The following is a 20,727-nucleotide window of genomic DNA, read 5'->3' on the forward strand; positions in this document are numbered from 1 at the left end:
ATCCACCTGAATGTGTAGATGTGGTTAGTCCCTCTCTTTTGGAAAGGACTTCAGCTCCAAGGAAAACTTTTAAAATTGTAATAAGGATTTCTTGAACTTGCCTAAGTATGTCAAGTATTTAATTCTCTTTGTTTTTTAGTGTAAACTACATCTAGATCTGTGAGGCTTTAAAAAAAATAAAACAGAAAACCCCAAGAAAACCCAATACTAGGGGACAAGTATTTTATCTTCTAAATATCTGCAGAATCACATACTAGCTTCTGAATGTAAATAACTGAAATGGAAAGTTTGCAACTGGCAAAATTTTGCACATGAGGAAAAAAAAAAAGCACAAATCAGCCCATGTGGCTGTGCAGCCCCTGAAGGTGACCGGTCCTGGCCGTTTCATGAACACAGACTGCGTGATAAGACACATTCAGCATTTTTCGTGCAAATTTACCTGTGAAACTGGGTTTCGTTGAACGACAAATATCAAAATATAACAAAAATTTACAGATAGGTATCTACCTTTATGGAAAGATACTAATTTAGAACAAAAGCATTGTTACCTGTGTATTTGGGTTTTTATCTAGTGTATGTGAACGAATGTGCGCTGCTTCTTCCTTGCATCTCACGGTGAAGCATCTTAACTGGAACCAACAGGGAGGGTGTTTTTCACTTCTAGTGCCTTCGCTTTGCATTGACCGTTGGTATTGTGCATTAAGAGGTGCAAGTGGTCATACAGTGCACCACAGAGAAATGTCAAAAAAAATCTACTCATTTTGCCTTTGATAAATCTTGCCCCAAGTCTTGAGCATGGATCTCTGTCTTCTGGATGTCAGTAGAGCCAAATCATGATCTGACATGGGAAATTATTTGGGAAAAAAAACCCAACACCCAAAACAAAGCAAATATCCCAGAAATGTACATCTCTAATACATCTAATGTCTTAGAAAACTAATTTGTTGTTTGACTGAAAAAAGAAAAAAAAAAGCTAATTGCTAACAAGTGCACTGAATTGTGTACATCGCTTTTTTTATCATCATGGATACTGAAGGTATAGAAAAATACTACTGGGACCACTGCCCTCCCTGCTCACTTAATACATTATGGTCACATAGGAGGACTGAACAATTGCATTCCTAGAAAATAATTTTTTTAACCACTGATAAAACAGATGCAGGGAACACTGATTAACTGCAGGCCATGCCCCAGAGCCCCAGAACTTACAACCTACACAAAGTATATGCCTGGAAGTATTTAGACCTGGAATTATTTTTGATAACTCCAGACCAGAGGTGACAGATTTGTTGTTCACTAGGTAACCCTGTTGTCTAACACCACTTACGCCGGTACACATCTTTGGCACAGTTGTTGTTGCTCCATTGTGTAGAAACTGTTGAAAAAGTTCACCAGTTTATAAAGGGCTGGTACTGGGCAAGGCAGCGTGCTTGGCTCAGCCATGCTGCAGCGTGCGGTCCTTCAGAACTGCTCTGAGATAACATCTTCCCTGTGTGTGGCTCCTCAGAGATGCACCTGTGACATTCTATTTGCCTATTACTTACTATAGCTGGTCAAGTTCCTGGGAAAACCCAGAATTTCCAAAGTTCTTACTGGTTTTAGATATTTTTTCATTTATTTCTTCAAAGGCGTGCATTACTTTTATGAGATATAGCACAACGTTCGCTGAGTTTTTATAGGCTGAATCGAATCACGAGTCAAAATGGAAAGTTTTAATGGAAATTTCAAGATTGTTTCGGCAAGAAAAATGTGGCTGATGCCAAAAATCCACGCTGAAAAAGCCATTTGTGTTCAAACAAAAAATCTTTCCCGTGGAGCAGCTCCTCAGATCAGATTCTTCCCACCCAAATTCCCCTGTAGCTCTCCGATTTTTTTCTCTTCTCCGTCCAAACTAATGAAACAGCTGCATTTTTATCAAGTGTGCTCTCCCTATCCCAGAGACAGCTGCATTTCACTGGTGGGAGAAGCAATTTTTATGCACAGTGCCACTTAGGGAGCCTTGCCATAGCGTGTGATGTGGGGGCACCACCCGAACGCAAGCTCAGGACAGCCACACAGGCTGTATTTCAACGTACCTCTATATTGCAGGAACATTCCAAACAACGCCTAAGTGCAGATATTGCTTTCAAGCTAAGTTTTTCCCTCTTGAAGTTTCCCACTCTGTTTAATAAAGGAGCAACGTCGGGTTTCTCATTTCTCTGTTGCTGGCAGTGGCTGCAGGGCTCTGCAGGCAGAGCGATCGAGAGAGCAAAATGTTCTGAGCGGCAGCTCCAAAGAGATGTGAGTTTTCTTCTAAAATCTGGGTCCATGTTAATGCATAAAGATCAGCTCTAGTTCCAAAATAGCTGCACGGGGTTTTGTGAGAGTTGGCAAGCTCCGGCTGTGAAGTCAGCCGCCCAGCATGGACCAAGTTAGAGGGGGCTACATGGAGCATTTGATCATTTGGCCTTTTTCTTATGTAGCCATAAAGATAAAATACCTTCACACCGCTCTAAGCTTATCACAGGGAAACTAAGCCAGGCAGCCAGGGTAGGATTTGCTTTGGTTTGCAGAAACCTTTGCAAACAACAGAATTAAAGCCTTGTCTGCATGCCAAGTGTGTGGCCCAGGCTTCATCCGTTCAATGCCCCTAAGCCCGCAGCCTGCGCTTCAAACGAGGTGGTTTCTGTGCAGAGGTGACTTCTTCAGAGCAGGCCAGGATACCCCTCAAAGAGCAACTCTTTGGTACAATTTCCTAAATTAATTTTTTGAGGTTGCTTTTAGGCGGGTTCGTGTTCAGATTTAGAGGTCAAGGTTCTGAGTTTCAGCAAACTGCCCAGGTTTGGTTCTCTGGAGGGGGGATTTGCTCAGTGGAGGATGTTGTCCCACGTGGGGATGAGGATGAAGGATGCCCTGAGGGGCAGAGAAACAGCTTGAGAGACCTCAGGCCTCACATCCCTGCTCTGTCATAGCCTCCCTAATGGCCTCAGCTCCTCTGTGGAGATCCAAATTGCAGCTCTCCCTTAGTGTATTGGGAAACACCTTCCTGCAAGTCTTTGTTAGAAGAACCACAACTACAGTTTTTGGCTGCTGCTTTTCCCAGCAAAATGAAAAGAGTGAGGGTTGCAGGGTCCATCTAAGTCTGCCAAAGAGTCACCTTCAAAACTGGAGGGAGTTCAGGGAAGTGGGTTTGGTGGAAGTTGTGCAACGAATGAGTGACCCCCATCCTCCCTGGGGACGGACTAGTGTGGATCTAGATGAAGGCAGCAACTGCAGCCCAGCCACCTGCCCCCAGCTCACGGTGATGGACATGGGACCGGTTCATGCCCTCCTTTCTAACTAGGATGACAACTGCTGCCTTTCTTTCCCAAACATAAGCCATTCTCCCAGACCAGTCTACAATCCTCCTCCTTTCACTTGCGCGGCTTTACATGGCACTGAGTGTGGAAGGTTCGCATCTCCCAATTTCTGTGGGAGAGGACAAGGGTGCAGCAGGGTGGGATAGGAGGAGAGATGGAGGGATGGAGGGAGGACTGCCAGCTGCCATGGGAATCTCATTTCCAGCCTCTTGCTGGCAGTATCCTGTGACTTCCACATCACAGCACTCTTGACATAACCTTGGAGGAGATTCAATCGAGAAATCCCAAGGTAGCCTGCAAACACCGGGGGTGAAGGAAGGGGTGGAGGGGAGGACAGGGGACGGGGGCTCACAGCTCCATGCTCTGCCTCTCCATGTTGGAGATGTTCATCCTGGGTTTGAGAAGTTCTGGGAAGGCAGGGAAGAAGCAGTTGTAACTTCTTTAAAAGTTATTTCATATGATTCAGGGTAGTCGGTTGTCATTTATTGTAGCCTAAAGCATGAAATTAATTTTGGCATATAGGCCTGTGACTAGAGGATGGGCTGTTTTTCCTTGTTAGAAACGTATCCTTATGTCTGCAGTAACATTTTTTTCTCTGAATGACTGTGTGCTGGTTGTAAATCTCAGCAGAAGTAGTGCAAGTTGGGCAACAGCTGTAGCAAGTCCATTTTTTGCTGAATTTTGAAATTAAGATCAAATTTCAGTTGTGCTTATTTTGGATTATTACTGCACAATAGAGCAGAGGGGAAGCAGGATTTCCAGGGAAATCCTGCTGGACCAGAGCAAAGCAGCATCCAAATGGCTGCCAAAATCGGAACTGTGCTGTTTAGTTCCAGATAACTTCTTTTCCTTTAGCAGACCAGCTCCTGAGCTAACTTCTAAATAACACCTGAGATATTTATGAATATAAATTGTAAGTCCTGGATCTTGCAACTGAGAGCTGCCATCCAGGAAAGCTGCCATCCGACTCTGGAAACCAAAAGTGTATTCCCAGATGTCAGCTGGACCCTACAGTGCTGCATTTGCCAGCAGCCACAGGGTATCCTAAATTAATACCGAGGCACAAGCACAGGAGCTGCCATGAACATGTTGCATTGTCACATTGGGCTAGTTTTGCAGAAACATCTTTCTTTTGGACTCATCTGAAGTCTCAGCACTCTATGTGATTTTAAGTTCAATGATATTTCTGTCAAAAATAAACTTTGCTCTTGAAATAATTAGCACATCATCAGTTGGAAATAAGCCCCATCTTGAGTGAAAGAATGGAGTTATGTGGGTTATTTTTAAATAGCACAACAATATATGCTAGAGAAAAAAAAATCACTTAAATTATTTACATTATTTACACTATTCTCCTGAACAGCATCTTCAAAAACATGTTTTTTAAAAATGGCATTATTAATTGAGGGGGGTTTTGAAGCATATTTTTTGAAGTTTTTTGGAGAGATGGTTAAATACTGAAAATGACCTCAAAACATATCACAGAATTATTTGTCATTTAACTGGGTTTTAGATCATCTGTAGAGTTTGGACCAGCGTAAGTGCCTTCCCGGGGTGGGCGAGCATCTCCTTACAAGAGCGGATCCAGGGCAGTCAGACTTCAATAATGTGGGGAATCAGCCATCTGGCCCCACACAAATCAACTTACAGCCTGATCCCCCAGCCCTCCGTGGGTGTCATTTTACTCCCGCGAGTAACCCAAACGCATCTACTTGCACACGTAGGAAGATGCTCTGTGTGGAAGGAGGTCACTCTGGAACACATTGCGCTTGGAGATGGGAACGGGGCGAGGGACAGTGCTGAAGCAGGCAGCCTCTCGTGCCGTGCCGTGCCATCAACAGGGTCTGGAGGCTTCAGCGTGAGGTTTGCTGGTGGAAACAATCCTTTCGAAACTCAGAGCTTGTCCCCTCGGTTTATAAACTGAAATTCCCCCGTGTATCCCTGGGACGGACGTGGGGCTCTGGCGGGCACCTCCATCTGCGTCCCTCCGCTGTGCGGCGAAGGACGAGCAAGACGGGGTAAGATCAGGCCTGAGCTCCGCGCCGAAGCCTGACCCTTTGTTTCGGCGGTGTCTCTGTTGGTGACAGATGGTGATGCTGTCCTGGTGAATTTGTTACCTTCTCGATGACATGCAATATGTCTGCATCCTGACAGTGAGAGGAGAGACTCCAGCTGTCCCTCCAGTAATTGACAGCAAGGAGCTGTTTTCACTTTTGACAGAGCTAAGAAGCATTAGCATCATATTGGCTACTAGGAGGGGTTTTATTATTATGTTTATCATCTGAGAAAAGTCATTGTGATGTGGGACTGGGTGGGTTTTCTTTTTTCCTACTTTGCTCCTGCAGCCACTCAGTCCTTGCATTGCAAACTGTCACATGCTCCAGCAGAAAAGAAAGGGAAGGAAATGGGGGCTCTCGCTGCCTCGTCCCCCACGCGAGCCCTGCTCCTCTCACGCAGATGGAAATGACAAAATCCCACCTCCTTTCTTCAGAGGCAGGAGGGGAAGGATTAATTTAGGATATGAAAGTGCAGAAACTAGGGTCCTGTCCTGTTCCTGGCACGCCTGGTGCTTGCTGAAGTCGCTACTCACAGTTTGGGTCAGGTCCTCTGCTCTCTGGAAAAGAAAAAGAAAATAGTCTTGCTTTTCTGTGGGTTTTAGGCTCTGCTGGCTGCCATTCTGGATGATTTATGTCTGGTTTGCTTCCCTTTCACTCTTCCTAGCTCGCACATGCACCCCTCGCTAGCAATAAAGGGCACCTCTCCTGTACCCTCATGGACTCTGCAGCAGTCTCTACTCTATAATAAGTCCTTAATAAGATTGGGGGAGTAAAATCAACTCCGAGCACATAAGTCACAAAGACATCCATACAATAAAGATTCCTCCCTAAATTAGATTCGAGCTGACCTAAAACAAAGGTTGGGTCTCATTGCAGATCTAGCAGTAGCAAAGCTACCCAGACAAGCAGTCGCTTCACAAAGAGCTGAATATTTCCCCGCAGTCCCACCAGTTGTAGTTCCCTGTGTGAAAACCATGCACCGTTACACTGCTGAAATGATAACAGAGGAAATAAGCCCTCACCATGAAATTTATTCAGGGTATTCACACAATCATATCTATTGTCCCCTCGGTGTCTTCCAGACAGAGAGGTAAGGGTCACCCGTGCTTTTGGGCCCCTCTTGTGTCTTCTGGGTTTGCCAGGCACCTATAGCCTTAGGTCCCATAAGGGTGCTGATATCAGAGGCTGGTGTTTCATGCTCGGTTAATGAAAGTCTAAGCACGAGAAAGCAAATGCAGCCCAGCAAAACCATCTCAAAGGGAAGGAAGGTTTCTCCTGGCATGGTAAGCAGCCCAGTGGTGCTGCTGTGTTTGCGGGTCGGTGGAGCGGGGTGCTAGCACGGGTGCTGTGCCCCAGGAGGGCAGCAGCTGTGACTGAGGAACCCAAACTTCAGCTGTTTCTGGCCACAGAGCATTTATTCAGTTCTCATTTTGAACTATTTCGAGACTGGGTATGATATTTTAATATTATAATCCCATTATTTTCACTGTATATGTGACTTTGGAAATTCCCAGGGAATTTTTTAAATCTCCAAAGTGACTTCTGTGGATTTCTGGAGAAGTAATAGTATAAACAAATAAAATACATGGGTTCTGCTAGATTTACAGAAAGTCCTTCAAAGTTTATTGAATTTTAATTCTGAATCTTTCTGTAAAGAACCATGTCTTCAAATCTCATGTCCGCAACGAGGTCCTTTGTGAAAACCAATCCACAATGTAAAAAATGCAAAAAGTATTTGTCAACTCTGATTTATTATTAATCTAGGCATTTTAACAATGGTCGCTACAATACTTCTCCAGTTTCTTCAAACAAGGATTGATTTTTAAGTCTCATTGAATACCTTTGTTGAAAGGTCCTCTTCCAAGATAGCTTTAAATATGCAAGGATAGCACTCCGCTGCGAGGCTGTTTGTGCTGACTAAATTCTGAACTTATCGATCTGAAAGCATGGCACTGACCTCAGAAATTAGCTGGCTTGGGAGCAGCATCAAACTCCTAAACCCATATCAGAGTTGACATGAGTGCGTGACAAAAACCCAAGCCAAGTTAGTGTTACGCAGAGAGCCTGGTTGCTGGTCCTGATTTGGGGCCAACAGCTTGACTCATACCTTGGACCAGAGTTTGGAGGAGGGTGGGTTTTACTTCCAAGCCTTTTCATTCAGTAATTCCTGAGATCTGAAGCTTGATGCAAAGGAAATGCACATATCCGTCTCTGGATGAATGACCATGGATGAATGAGTGCAGCTGTGCATTTGGGTTTAGGGGCCAGGACTGGGATCCAGGATCCACCCAGGGATGCGCAGCCCCTGGAAAGCCCACTGCCTTGTTTAAGAGTGAAGTAGATGGATGCTGTGGAAAGCCCATGCTATCTGTTAGGTGCCTTTATGAGCTGGTATTAAATTATTCCTATTCCTTTCAATACCACGATATGTACTGCACCTTCCTGGTTCCAGCTGTGAAAGATAGTGAGGGAGAGGGCATGGGACCGAGAGCAAGGGGGGAATCCACTGCGTAACCAGTATTTGTCAGAAACGGGAGTAATTGCTGCTCTTTGGCGTGATTTATTGAGGTAACAAAGGTTAATAACAATGCCACTCAGTCAGTTTATTCTATTCATTTTCATGTCATTACAACATATCAGGCACGGTGCGTTTTGCAGCTGGGGTAAGGACTGCATCTCTCCTGGAGAGACGTGCCGTTCTTCCTCCTGGCCACCAAAGCCCCTTGCTGAGGTGGGTGGGGGGCTTGGGGCTGAGCTGGAGCCTGGCTGGCAGGGTGGTCATCGCAGGTGGCAAAGGACTGTCTCACTCTTAGCATCTCAGAGGCCTGAAATTTTAGACAAATTGCGGAAGGAGCTAGCATGAGTAGAAGTTACCATGGGGCCAACACACAGAGCAATGCTTTGCTGGAAGCATGTAGGAGTGAGGGCAAGGGTGGGCAGCGAGGGGGTGGAAAGCAGCCTGTGACAGCAGATATCCCCACAGGATGCCTCAGGGATGGATGGGGCTTCTGTGGGAAGAGGTGGATAATGCAAAGGAGCCGTCTGTCATGCAAATGTGGTGGCAAGAGGAGTATTCCTGGGTGAGCTCCCCAGTTGGCTCTGGGGGAGTAGGAAAGGCTTTATAGTGGGATGATGCTGCTCCAGCCCCTGGGGCTCTGCGGGGGAAGCCTCTTGCAAGGGGAGCAGAAGGAGGGGCAGGAAGCAGGTTGGGATTACTTTGTTGTTTTGTTTAGGATTTGGCAAAAGCCAAAACCCACAACCGAGGAGTCTGAAAGTGGACTGGCACTTCAAACTAGAGAGATTCTTTGTCCATTGATGAGGATGCCCCCACCTACAAGAACGTGTACTTATGGTGTAGAGATTTAAAACACACTCCAGGCTGAACCTTCATTTATCGGCAGCTTTTGCTGAAACCTTCTTGTTCCTACCACAATTTTTTATTGCAAAAAACTTTTTTAGGTGATCGCAGTATCTTCTCTGAGCTTGCAGAAAGAAGTCATCAAGGCTTGGAAACTTAATGGCAGTGTGATTCTCTGCTGTTAGGAGTCGAGGGTTGCTGCTGAGCTGGGTGCAGAGTGCTGTGGGAGATGCAAAGGGCCTGAGTTTCCAGAGTTGCTCAACAACGACAGCTCCCAGCAAACTCAAGCATTTCCATAAGTCAAGCCAGTGCTGTAAGAAATCCATCAGACCTTTTCTCCCCCAGCGCTGAGTACCAGCATCCACATGTGGTTTGGCCGCACACACAACCGTACAGGTCCCCTCCCATGGGCTTAGCCCAGATCCCCCCTTCACTTAACCTGCACCCAAACATCTGCAGCCTTTAAATCTCTGTGGCTCAAAGCTCCCAGACGAACGGGTGCACGGGCTGCTTTTTGTGTGAGAGAGGGTTAAAGAAAACCCAACATCTTGCTACAGATCATCCCTCCCTTCCACCCACTTCGACGCTGGCAGTCTCACTCTGTTCTTTCATCCAAGTGGGCATCAGCACCAGCCCCATATTCGTAAGTGTCAAGAGGTGTTGATGCACACTGCATACGGCTGTCGGCTGCTTTTGCCCACCCTGGAGACTAAATGCCTCGCACCTCCACTCGGCTGCTGGGACTTGGCTGGCTTTCAGATTTTAATTTTTAGAAGGACTTTGAAATTTTTCCAGCTCTCTCTCTCTGCTGTTTTTCACTGCTTGCTCAGTGAGGTACCTGGGCTGCTTTGTTCTCAGAAATGCATTGGTAAATAAGCAGTCGCAAGCCATGGCAAGCGCTGCTTTTCTACATTGTTTTGACCAGTCTCAGCTCCTGTTATAAGGCATGAGATGGACAGCAAAGGACAGCAATGCCTCAAAACGGTACAGAAGTGTCCATCTAATTGCTTCTGCTACAGTTTAGGGGAGAGGATGTGGATAGAATCAGCCAGAAAATAGCAAAGAGAAAGACAAGCTTTCACCACCCATGGTCAGAGTCCTAATGGCAGTGGTAGAGCATCCAGCTGATGTGTCAGCTCAGACCCTGGCTGTTCAAGAGAGGTTGTCTCGCTCAGAAATCTGCCTGCTGCACGTTTCCAAAAGGGTCCTATGACAGGTTTTGGTACTGAAAGAACTGTTGGTGTGGATGAAATTTTTGAAAGTCATTTTTGAAAGTCCTTGAGTATTTTCTTGATGCTTTCTAACCCTTTGGGGACAGGCCATCAGGATGCATGTTTGTTGGTATCTCACAGACATGACAGTAATCCATGGAGGAATATTGGAGCTAGTTAGCGCTGCCTGGTTTGGGACTGAGAGCAGAGCTGTAAGAGCTGTATGCAGACCCAAAACTCAGCCAGGAGTAGTTTGGCATACAGCCCAGTAGAGAGATCTGTGTGTTTTTACAGGTATCTAAGCTAGCTCATATAAATCTTGATCTGTAAATTTTTGCTTCTTTCGGCTACTGGCAGCACTTCATGACTAGATCCAAAGTTGTTAGCTTTTCCAATTAAAAAAGAAGTCTCTCAGTAGTTTCCAAATATACTGGATTGTGAGAGGCTGGGACACGGTCCAGGGTTTGCAGCACTAACCTGTGAGGCTCTAGCACCTGAGATCTCCAGGGAGGAAGGCAGAAGTCTGCTCACAGACCTCTTGCTCACCCATCAGCCCAAAGTGGAACCATGAACTCATGCTGCTGCAGGGTCCCAAACTGCGCTGGTACCTATAGCACCTTGCTGTAATGCCACTAAGCCAGCCTGTGACACACTGGGTGGGACGCTGTGGCCTGAATATGGGTGCCTCTTGCTGCTGGAGGTGCTCTGGCATGTCACCAACTGCGTACCAATGGGTAGAGGTTACTCATGGCTCCTGTGTCATAGCTGCCAGTCCCTCAGAGATTACTTGGTTAAGCTACAGAGTCTAAAATAACCCTAAACCTCTATGCTGAGAAGGCTGAATGTGACTGAAGGAGCACAGGGAGGGGCATGGAGCAGCAGGGATGGGGAGTGAGGAGGGGAAGGTCCTTGGGGCTAGAGCATGCTGCTTGCTTTGCTTTGGTGTGGCTGTGTTGGTCTCCTTCATCATCATCCTCATGTTTGAGGCATCCGCCTTTCAACCCTGAGCCTCTCCCACTGTCACGCTGGCCATTTGGGCCCCACTGCTGCACCTCCTGTTAATCCCTCTGTGTCTGAAACCCTCTCATCCTTCTCTCCATTTCCAAACCCAGTAGCTGTGGTGCTGTTGCAGCCTCTTCACACCACTCCTGCTCTGCCCTGCTTTCCTCATCAGCCCTGGGATATTACCCCATTTTCAGGGCAGGACCCGATGCCAGACCTGGGAGCAGCATCTGTCTGGGGAGCTGGGGCTCTGCTGGGTTGCTGGAGGAGGCTGTTCACTGCACAAATCCATCCCTCACTTCAGATGCTCCAGTCACTGCTTTCAGTTGAGAAGCCCAAGGGCTGAATGGACATAAAGAAGCATAAGCTGCAGGTGGGTTTGGTCCTTTCCAACCCTGCTTCTGAACCTTTGCGTATCCATTTCCCTTCTGCAGCAGCGTGCAACACTTTCGTTTGGATACCTCTCCTTTCTCCAGAGAAAGGAGAAATCCTTTTTCTTTAACCTCATGGGGACTCTCAGCCTCTAAAACACATCCATGGGCATATGTTTGCCTTTTCTTTAGTAGGGAAGTAAATAATTTCTCTCTCCCGCTCCAGGTCCCATAGCCCTTGTGTGTTTGAACAAGACCTTGGGCTGGAGCAGGATGAGTCCCACTGACCCAAGCTCAGCTCACGAATCGCTGGGTTACTCCCAGCCCTCCCCCATCCTGTAACATCAAGGTCTTTCTTCTCTGTAGCAAGGTTAGGCTCTATATGTCTTAACCATATGCCCCAAGTGAGGAATTCATTAGCATTCATTATGCATTCATAAGAAACAAATGGGCAGAGGAGTGGGAGGTATTGCACTTCGTCTCAGCTGCTCCTTCACACCCGGCCTGGCGGGAGGGGTACCCGCCGAGCACGGGTGCTGGGCCCCCGCCAGCCCCACCTGCCCCCACCACACGCGTGCGTGCACGGCCGACCACCCTTGCACGCCCGCCCTTGCACGCGCTTCCCACACCGGCGGGTGATTTACAAGTGCTCAGCTGACAAGCCCCGTCCGCCTGCGTGAGTTCCCCATCGGTTCATTTAACTCTACAACATAAGCTGATTATGGAGGGAAATGGCTGAAGCATAAATCTGGCTTCTTTCTTTTTTTCTCTCTGTTCCCCCCCCCCAACCCCCCCTTGGTGGTAACACCTCGCTTCCCTCCCCTGCTTTGCCTCCCCTTGGTTCCCCACACAGGGACCCCAAGGCAGACCTGTGGGCTTCACTGTCCCCCTGTTCCCAAGATGTCCCCACACAGGGAGAAGAAAAGAAAATCTTGAGGGTTTTAAACAATAGCAAGCGGTTTTCCTTGTTCAGAAACACAGGGAACGAGTCAGCGCAATCCTTAACTGTCATTAGTATCTACGTAAGAGTTTGGGTCAAAATCAAGTCAACTAAAGATATTGTGAAAGGGTAATGCCCTAGGGCATGGGGCATGGTGCAGGAGAGCCTGTCACCCAGCTCTCGGCTCTCACTGGTGCACAGACACCCTTGCTTCAGGGGTACCAGTACTGCAGCAATAGCAGTTGTGGGTTATTTTTTATTTCATCCCTTCTTTTCAATCGAGAGTGACGAAAAGGTTTCAGGCTGCCTGTGAAAGCATGTCTTGAAGATGCAGGTAACAGGCAGGAGGATGGTGAAATGAGCTCTGGTTTGTGGCTAAGGAGCTCCAGGACTGGGTCCAGCACCTCACTGGCAGGTTTCCCTTAAATGTGATGGGGAACACTCACCCATCCTGGGAGGAACAGTTGAAGGGAGAGGTGGCTTCCAAAAAGCTCCTAAAGAGAAGCACAACGTTCTCTGTCTCTGTCCAGGATTTGGGCTCCCAGCTCACTTGGTAGGAGGTTTTTGAACCTGCCTGCATTTTGGCTTGTCATTTCAGAGTAACGTGGACCCATTCCGATCTCCTTTGACAAAGCTCAGCTCCAGGAGCAGGAAAACACTGCTAACGCTGCCACCTGCTACTCTGACAATTTGTTCAGCACATCTACTGAGCAAATGTAGAAATCCAACCCAGGGAAAAATTTGTAAGTCTCATCTGATGCATTCAGAGATAGATTCCTGGTGTCTTTGGCATCTGAGCATCACCTGGGACCCCTGGTGAAAGACAGCTCTTGGCTAGAGCCGTTTCCGCTCTTTGCTGTGCCACTGTGAATCCCGACTTGCCTCCTGGTGGAAGGTCTCATTACAGCAAGGATGGTTTCCAGCTCCAGGAGCTATTAGAAAAAGCAGGACATGAGCTGCAAAGACCTTCAGATGAGCCTGACAGGGAAGCGAGTGACTGGCACGGCGCTAAACCAAAGCCATGAAGTCACCATGTCGCCCAGCGCCCTGCGCACCACCACGGTGCACCACACCACAGCGTGCTGTGGGGATGAGGCATCCATGCCACATCCACCAGCACCAGCATCTCCTAACCCAGCAGAACCTAAAAGCAAAGCAAAGAAAATGAAAGAACCCATGGCCCTGGGAAGCAGTGTGTGTCTGCTGTGCTAGCGATGCTGAGTTCTCCCCACAAGCACTCCTTTGGACAGTAGAATATTATAGAATATCTGTCACAACAGGGGAAAAAAAAAAAAAAAAGTACTTAATGTGTTTTTATCCTGCTGAGTGAGGGCAGCACCAAGGGCACAGGTTCTGAGGAAGGCTACGTTAGTGCAGCTCAGTGCCCAGCTGAACTTTGAGATGCCTCATACAAAGGTTCACATGATGTTCAACCAGGTGTGAGGACTTGGAAGTCTATTTTATTATGTAATCAGAGCAGTGGATTTCCTTCCTCAATTGCAGTGACACCGGCACAGCCACACACCCATCCTCGTGTCCTCCTTGGTGGTGACTCCCCTCCATTTGCCAAATCACCCTGCCCCCCCTCCTCCAGCACCTTTCAAATGCCCTGGACATCACTGCCGCACACACCACCGCCCTTCAGGTAGCTGTAAGCCAGAAACGTGTCTCTGATGAGGGCTTGTGCTCCCCTCATGCACGGGTGGATTTAAAGCAAGGAGCTGCCAATGAGCAGAGATCCTCGGAGGGTTTCAGAAGTGCAGGTAATGAGTGGAAATTTCAAGCTATTGAAAATCCCAGCAGGTCTCCGTGCATGTCCCAGCTCCTGCCTGCAGACACCCGCCCATCCGCTGTTCGGATGAGCCTGCGCAGGCATCCAGAGCTGCGTTCGGCTGCTCCCGGCACAGATCGCTTACGCCATGTGTACAACCTCCAGCACAACGTCTCTGCCATAGCTGGAACCTCATCTTTCTATTCAGAACAGTATTTTTTCAGATCAAACCCTAGGAAGAGCCATCCCCCAGCCGCTCTCTTCTTGCAGTCAGTCTTCTCTCGTTTGCTTTTTTTTAAAAAAAAAAAAAATTCATGAAACAAACTTCATTTTTGACCTGGAAGGGATTTTAAAGAGTTAGCAATTGCTCATATCTATAAAACTCTAACCAGTACAGAGTTCTGGCTGCCTACCTGACTCTCCATCTCTGAAGGGGCAGCAAGGCAGGGAAAAGCATTTGCCTCGCAACAAGCAGCGCCACTCTCCAAACAAGCACCGAATCAGAGCCGTGTGGCCCCCTCATTAGCCGTCTAACATCAAGGACTTTCATGCAGCAAAATTAACTATTTTTTGTAGGATGTTTAACAAAAGAAGAGATACTAATGAGGTTAGTTAAAGGGTGGCCCTCTTTCATTAGCTCTGCTGGGCTAAGTCTGCCAGTGAGGAACTATCAAGAAGATTGCTTTTTTTAATTACTCTGTTAATTGATATAAAACAAAAAGGACGCAGATTAGTTGCATGCAATTAGCAAATTAATTCTTAGCAATTACAGACTTAATAATGGAGTACTTTTGCTGCTGTGTGTTGGATTCTGTGGCCTATATTCATCGCCTGTATGAGCTGAATAATTTATTTTTTATTTATTTTTAAAAAGGAACAAGAGTTAAATATAGACACGCACATGTTTCTTTGGAATTCTCTCAACAGCCTGATGAGGAAGATAAAGTGTATTTTTCACCTTTGACATGGCGGCACCTCGTAGCATCTGTATTGCCTTGTTAACACCGGAGCCTAAGGTGATGCGTAACGCAGCGCTGCCGTCTCACCTAATTCTGACTCCTGTGTGTATGACTTCAGTGAGACAAGAAGTCAGGCACAAGTTTCAGTTTCTTTCTGAATGGGGCCGATGGGCAGAAATATTGCAAATCAGGTCCTTAGGGTCTAACCTCAATCTAGGACTCTTCCCAAGCTGCAGCACTCTGGCAGATCAAATAGGCTGAAAAATACCCCAATTCTCCTTGAAAAGTCACAGTTTTGGGGTGGTTGCTATGGCATGATTAGAGCAGAATAATGATGATGGCAAATTCCCCTTGCGATACACGGCTGTCGCCTGGCAGTTGGATGCTCTCCCCTCTCCTGGGCACTGCGGGAGGAGGAGGAGGGCTGGCAGGCAGCGAGACGTCTGGCTGCTCCTCTCTGTTGGCCTGGGGTGGGCAGGATGCTGGGATGGAAAGGCGATGGTGTATCCCCACACGAGGAGTGAATCAGCGCAGAGACTGGAACACCTCCCAGTGCGTGACTCCAGACCGGGTGAATCTGATGTTATTTAGCGTTCGGAGCGCAGGTCACTAGGATGAGCGCCCTGCAAAACCGCTGCGGGGACACAGGATCTTGGAAGAGGTGGGGAAAGCAAAGCCAGTGGGAATACCTCCTCTGACATCTGCTCCGTTGCAGGGGAGCTGGGCATTTCCATGAACCACAGTGGCAGCAGGCCTGTTACCCATGCCCATGAGACTCTCCTTGGGCCCCAGATTTCCTCCCTCTCTGTTTTTTTTCTGCCTGCAGCTTTTCTTTGCAAGCAAACCTGCAGAGAAGTCAATGGTCGTGTCCATTGCTTTGCTTGTATTGCTTCCCATTTTTCTTATTTGACTCAAGACTGAGCCCATGTGTCTTTGCAGGCTGATACGAGGCAACAGCGATCAGGGGAAGAAACAGTCTTGATGGTGAGACACACACGCACGGGAATAGGGGTAGACACATACATGGAAGTGCTTAATCCACAGAAGTTTAGAGTCTGGAGAAGGATTTTCTCTCTGACTTTAGTTTGTTGGGGATTGTCATTCTGGTCTGTATTTGGAGAGCACCTAGCATAGCAAAGGGTCACGGTGTGGGCTTCTGCTTCTTTTTTCAGTCAAATTAGGATTAGCATGAATAATGCCTTGTTTGGACTGTAGGATGTCAGCGAGGCTGGCTGTGCAGCACAGGTTGCAGAGAGGTAGCGAACAAAGGAGTTCACATCCAGTGTGATTAATTTACTAACTGAAATAGTGGCTGTATGTGCCGTGTTTCCCACTGACTCTGATCTTCACTGGGGGTATAGCATGATGCAATTCCTCTGGTCGGCTGTGAAGTACTAAAAAATATCCTCTCTGGCAGCTGAGAGACCGTATTCTGCTGGGTAACAGCTTTGATTCCATATATTAAAACAGTGAAATTAGTCACTGAAGGTGTTTTTAGTGCCTCTTCCTGTACAAGCTCTTGCCAATGAGGCAAGGAATGAAACCTCTGTGGAGAAAGGACACGCGGGTACCTGTGCAACGAGAAGCCATGGGGAATCTCTCATGGGAACAAACAGCCTTGCAAGGTTTCACTGCAAGAGCACGAGGCTTTCTGCAGCCATGTGTCTCCCTTCAGCTAGTTTCGAGCTTCCTGGGTTGAAATCTGGCTTTAAATCCTTATTTGAGCATACCTATTTAATTTCATTGTTACTTTTAAACTCATACTAACAATGGGTTTTTTTCTTTAACCCATTCCTTCTGCTGTTAGCAGCTTTCCACCAAGGATATGTCATTTTCATGCATATAAAACAGCTTGTTTCCATCTCATTTCTTCTAAAAGCCTTCGACTACTTTTAAACTTTAAAATATTGGACACGCTGTTAAGCGACTCTCAGGCAAGTGAGAAGATCATCCAATGCATCCAGTGTTTTGCCTCGCATGAACTCTCAGTATTGACAGGGAGGAAGAAACCTGCAAAGGGAATAGATCAGACTCACTCTTAAAGGTCTCTTAAACAAGAAAATAACCCAGCAGCCAATAATTAGATAGCTTTCTCACAACTTTCTAAGCCCAGAGTTTGTTTCCAAAGCCTCACTTCCAAGTACCAGTTCCTCAGAGTCATTAGCGATGAATTGCTGATTAGTTCAAACTTAAAGCACCGGCACCGTGAGCATTAACACGCAAGATGGACAGGGCTGGTGTAACCGTGCCAGCGAGCACCGTGATATCTCAGGAAGCGCTGGGCTTCTCTGTGTTTCTAAACAGAAATAAAAATCAGAATGTAAAAGCCTGAGGAGCCAGCTGTCAAATGAAGTCAGGGACTCCATACCCAAGTGCTAAATGTTTGCATGACTGCAGAGCTCGTTTTTTCTCCCTATTAATGGTAGCAGCGAGGAAGGTGGGCAGTGGGAACGGGCTGAAGCACCTGCAGAGATCCAGTGGCTGGGATGTGTCAGCTCAAGTACGTGATTACAGCCTGAGGGGCAGATCCCAGCAGGTCTCTCTGTCCCGGAGCAGGTTGTGACCCTCATTGTTTTGTCCTCCCCCGAGGCAGGGTGCCAGAGCAGAGGGTTTTGATGTGCCCATAAAAACCCTCCACTGAAAATTCAGCCCCTGACGGGGGTGCAGGGAGAGCGCAGGCAGGACCGAGCTCTGGCCCCAGATGTTCCCATGGAAGTTGCCCTGGAGCGGGCAGGGGGCTTTGCACCGAAGCCATGGGGCTCCCCGTGCCCAGGCACCAGTGCCACCCAGCATGTTTGTCCTCCCCCTCCGCTCCTAACTGGGGCAGGGAGAACCAATTGAAATGTTTTTTTCCCCTCCAGAAGGAAACTTTTGAACTGTGGAGGCTGCTTGGGGGAGGCTGTGGAGGAAGCAGCCGTGCAGGAGGGCAGCTTGCTGCCTTGTGCTTGCGTTGGGTGGTGGTTTCTCTTCCCTCCTCTCACTTGTCTTCAGTGCCCAGCAAAGCTCAGCTATTATTTAGGATATATTCCTTCCCATTTATCTAAGCTTTTCAAGGGGAATTACTCCATGTAACTGTCCTCTTTTCACTCACTATTCCTTTTCTACAAAAACATGTGCCTTGCTTTAAATTCTCTTCTTTTTTTTCTTTTTTTTTTTTTTTAATGAGACATCTTGTTTATTTTTTTCCCCTGTCTTTTCTCCCCCCTTAGTGCGGCTGCTTCTCCTGCTGGTGCTGCATTGCCGGTTGCCAGAGAAATGTTTTTCTTTCACTTTTATTGTAATTTATTGATTTTTTCCCCCTTATGGGCTCAGAACCTTTTTCTTCTATCAAATAAGGCACTAGGCATTAACAACATACGATATGCAACTTATAGTTAAATTAAAATAATGAGGGCATGCTCGTGTCAAACACAGTCAGTTAGAACATGAGAAGACCCGAGCCACAAAACAGAAGCCAGCAGCATTATCTGCCTGACCTCTCCCACTCTTCCCACACATGGAGGACATTTTTTCTCACACTTCTGAGAGATTTCTGCCTTCCCCTGCTCCCTGGCTCCACAGACAGCCACCCCGCCTGCTCCCCACTCCATGTGTAAATGGGTTGTGGTTTGTTGGATTCAATCCTGCTTCCTCTCCAAAGGCTCGGAGAAGGGGAGCCATGAGCATGGACTTTGCACCAGCTCCTCTATTTCTGATGTAGTTCCCTCCTGGCCCACACTCACAGTCCTTCAGGAGAACTTTAACTGGTATTTTCAGAGAACCTCTACAAAACTGGGGTGATTTCTTTCCCCTCCAGCCCTTGCTCAGCGTACCATGGGGCCATATCCCCACCAGCCCTGACCGCTCTGGTTCCCCCTCCCTTTTGTGAAGGGCGATCCCCACACATGCAAAGATCTCCCTACGATCTTCCCCATTGCAATTATTTTTGTCTTGATTATTTGAGATCATGGTCTCCCACAGATCCCATTGGCTTCAGAGTTACATGGGCTGAGAGCTTACAGAACCCTGATTTGGGGGGACTAACCCACTAATCTGTCCCCTGGTACCTCTTCTGAGCTGGCTCTGAGGTTTCGGAGATCTCGGTTTGCAGGAAACATGTCATGTAGACAGGAAGCTAACTTACTGCAATGTACTATATGTTTGGCATTAATTTAAATGAGAAACGCAAAGTTTAGTCACAGGTTTCTATGGATGGTGTCACGTTCCTTCCCAGCTGCCAACCTGCAGATCCCTTCTCCACTCTCCCCTTGCACCGCTGGTCTCTTGACACAACATCATCTACATGTGCAGCAGGGTAGGAACTGCATCTGTCACTGCCCAATAATGCTGAAAGCAAAACTCTTCCACCGGTGGTTTTGGGTTTTTTTAAGCTAGGAAAAACACTTGTGGAACAGAGTGCTGCTCTGGGGCTGGGTCTCCTCAGCACTGTCACAGTAACACTTATATGTCGGTTTTTTCCAGATTTTTTTTTTCGCTGACTGCAACAGGACTAAAAGATAAAGACAAAAAACCCAAGCCAACATTCCAAGTATTAACATCTTGTTTTGCAGATATTTTTTTCACATACACAAACCTTCAGAGACAGAAAGATGCATTTGCCAGTTCATAAAGATATACATTAGTCTTCATAAGTATAGGTTCAAGAAGTTGTGTCAGATCCTCCAAGTTTTTCTTACACCTACGACCATATTTCATCAATAAATTTGCTATCTAGACAGTACACAAAACTAAAATTGGACCAGCAGCTGACAGCCTGGGGACTGAGCTAGGGACTGTCAGAGCTGGCAGTGTTTGCTAATTGAGTTAAAGGCAAGACGTCCTTTTTCTTGACTGGGAGAGTCTGACACATTTTCTGGGGTCAGGCAAAATGGGATCCCCCCCCAGCTGCTTAGCAAAGAGCCTCTTTTTAAGCAGCAAGACAGGCTTGGATGCAGGTATCCAGAAGCTTGCATGGTTCAGACTGTGTTATTTGCTTTTTCACAGTCAATAGGCAATCATACATGACAACAAAATATTGGATCTCGCCCGCAGCGCCGTATAGCCTTTTTCTTTAATGTGCCAGCGCTGAGAAAGAAACTTCCACAAGTTGTGCAAATCACTGCTGGTCAAACGAAAACTTCGCTGTAGCATGAAATGTGAAGTGGCACCTTAGATACAACTAATGGAGCTATCATCGTCCTAAAAGTAACTCTCAGGGCAGCTTAAAGGGATTCATTTCCTCGCATTCAGCCTCCCTGTCTTGCGGGGACATTTTTCATGGCTTGTCTCTTAGTCCCCATTTGGAGTCGTTGTTAATCATCAGGCACTGGGACTTCCAGGCATGTAAGAGCATGCTTGGAGGAAAGCTTGGACAATGCATCATTTCAGGTGAGGATAATTCTGAGCTTATTACGACCTTGAATATACTGCAGATAAAAATACCGTGCAGGAGGGTTTGGGAATCTGTTCTTGGAAGAAGAGTTCAGATCGGGCAAGATACCAGGAGTGCTGAAGTAGGCGCTGCAGGCTTGCAGGGTGCTGGGGAGGGCAGCAGAGGTGGAAATCCAGCACAGGTCAGCCTCTGCCTCTGAACCCAGTTCAGGGCTCACCCCAAACTTGTCCCAGCTCCGCCAGACCGACGCAGGGGATGGAGTCCAGCCACAGTCCCCCATCAGGGTCCAAACTCTGGTCCAGCAACAGTGGATGTGGCTTGACTAGCTCCTAGCCCATCTTTAGTATGC

At 47.2% G+C, this 20,727-nt stretch overlaps 1 long non-coding RNA gene across 4 annotated transcripts in view; it reads left to right on the forward strand.

Moving 5' to 3' along the window:
• The window catches only part of LOC119155062, a 189,354-nt gene that overhangs the window by 94,349 nt on the left and 74,278 nt on the right, over window positions 1–20,727 (forward strand). The gene's annotated exons all lie outside the window — the stretch shown is intronic.

This window comes from Falco rusticolus, chromosome 10 (assembly GCF_015220075.1).
Source record: "Falco rusticolus isolate bFalRus1 chromosome 10, bFalRus1.pri, whole genome shotgun sequence".
Taxonomy (NCBI): domain Eukaryota; kingdom Metazoa; phylum Chordata; class Aves; order Falconiformes; family Falconidae; genus Falco; species Falco rusticolus.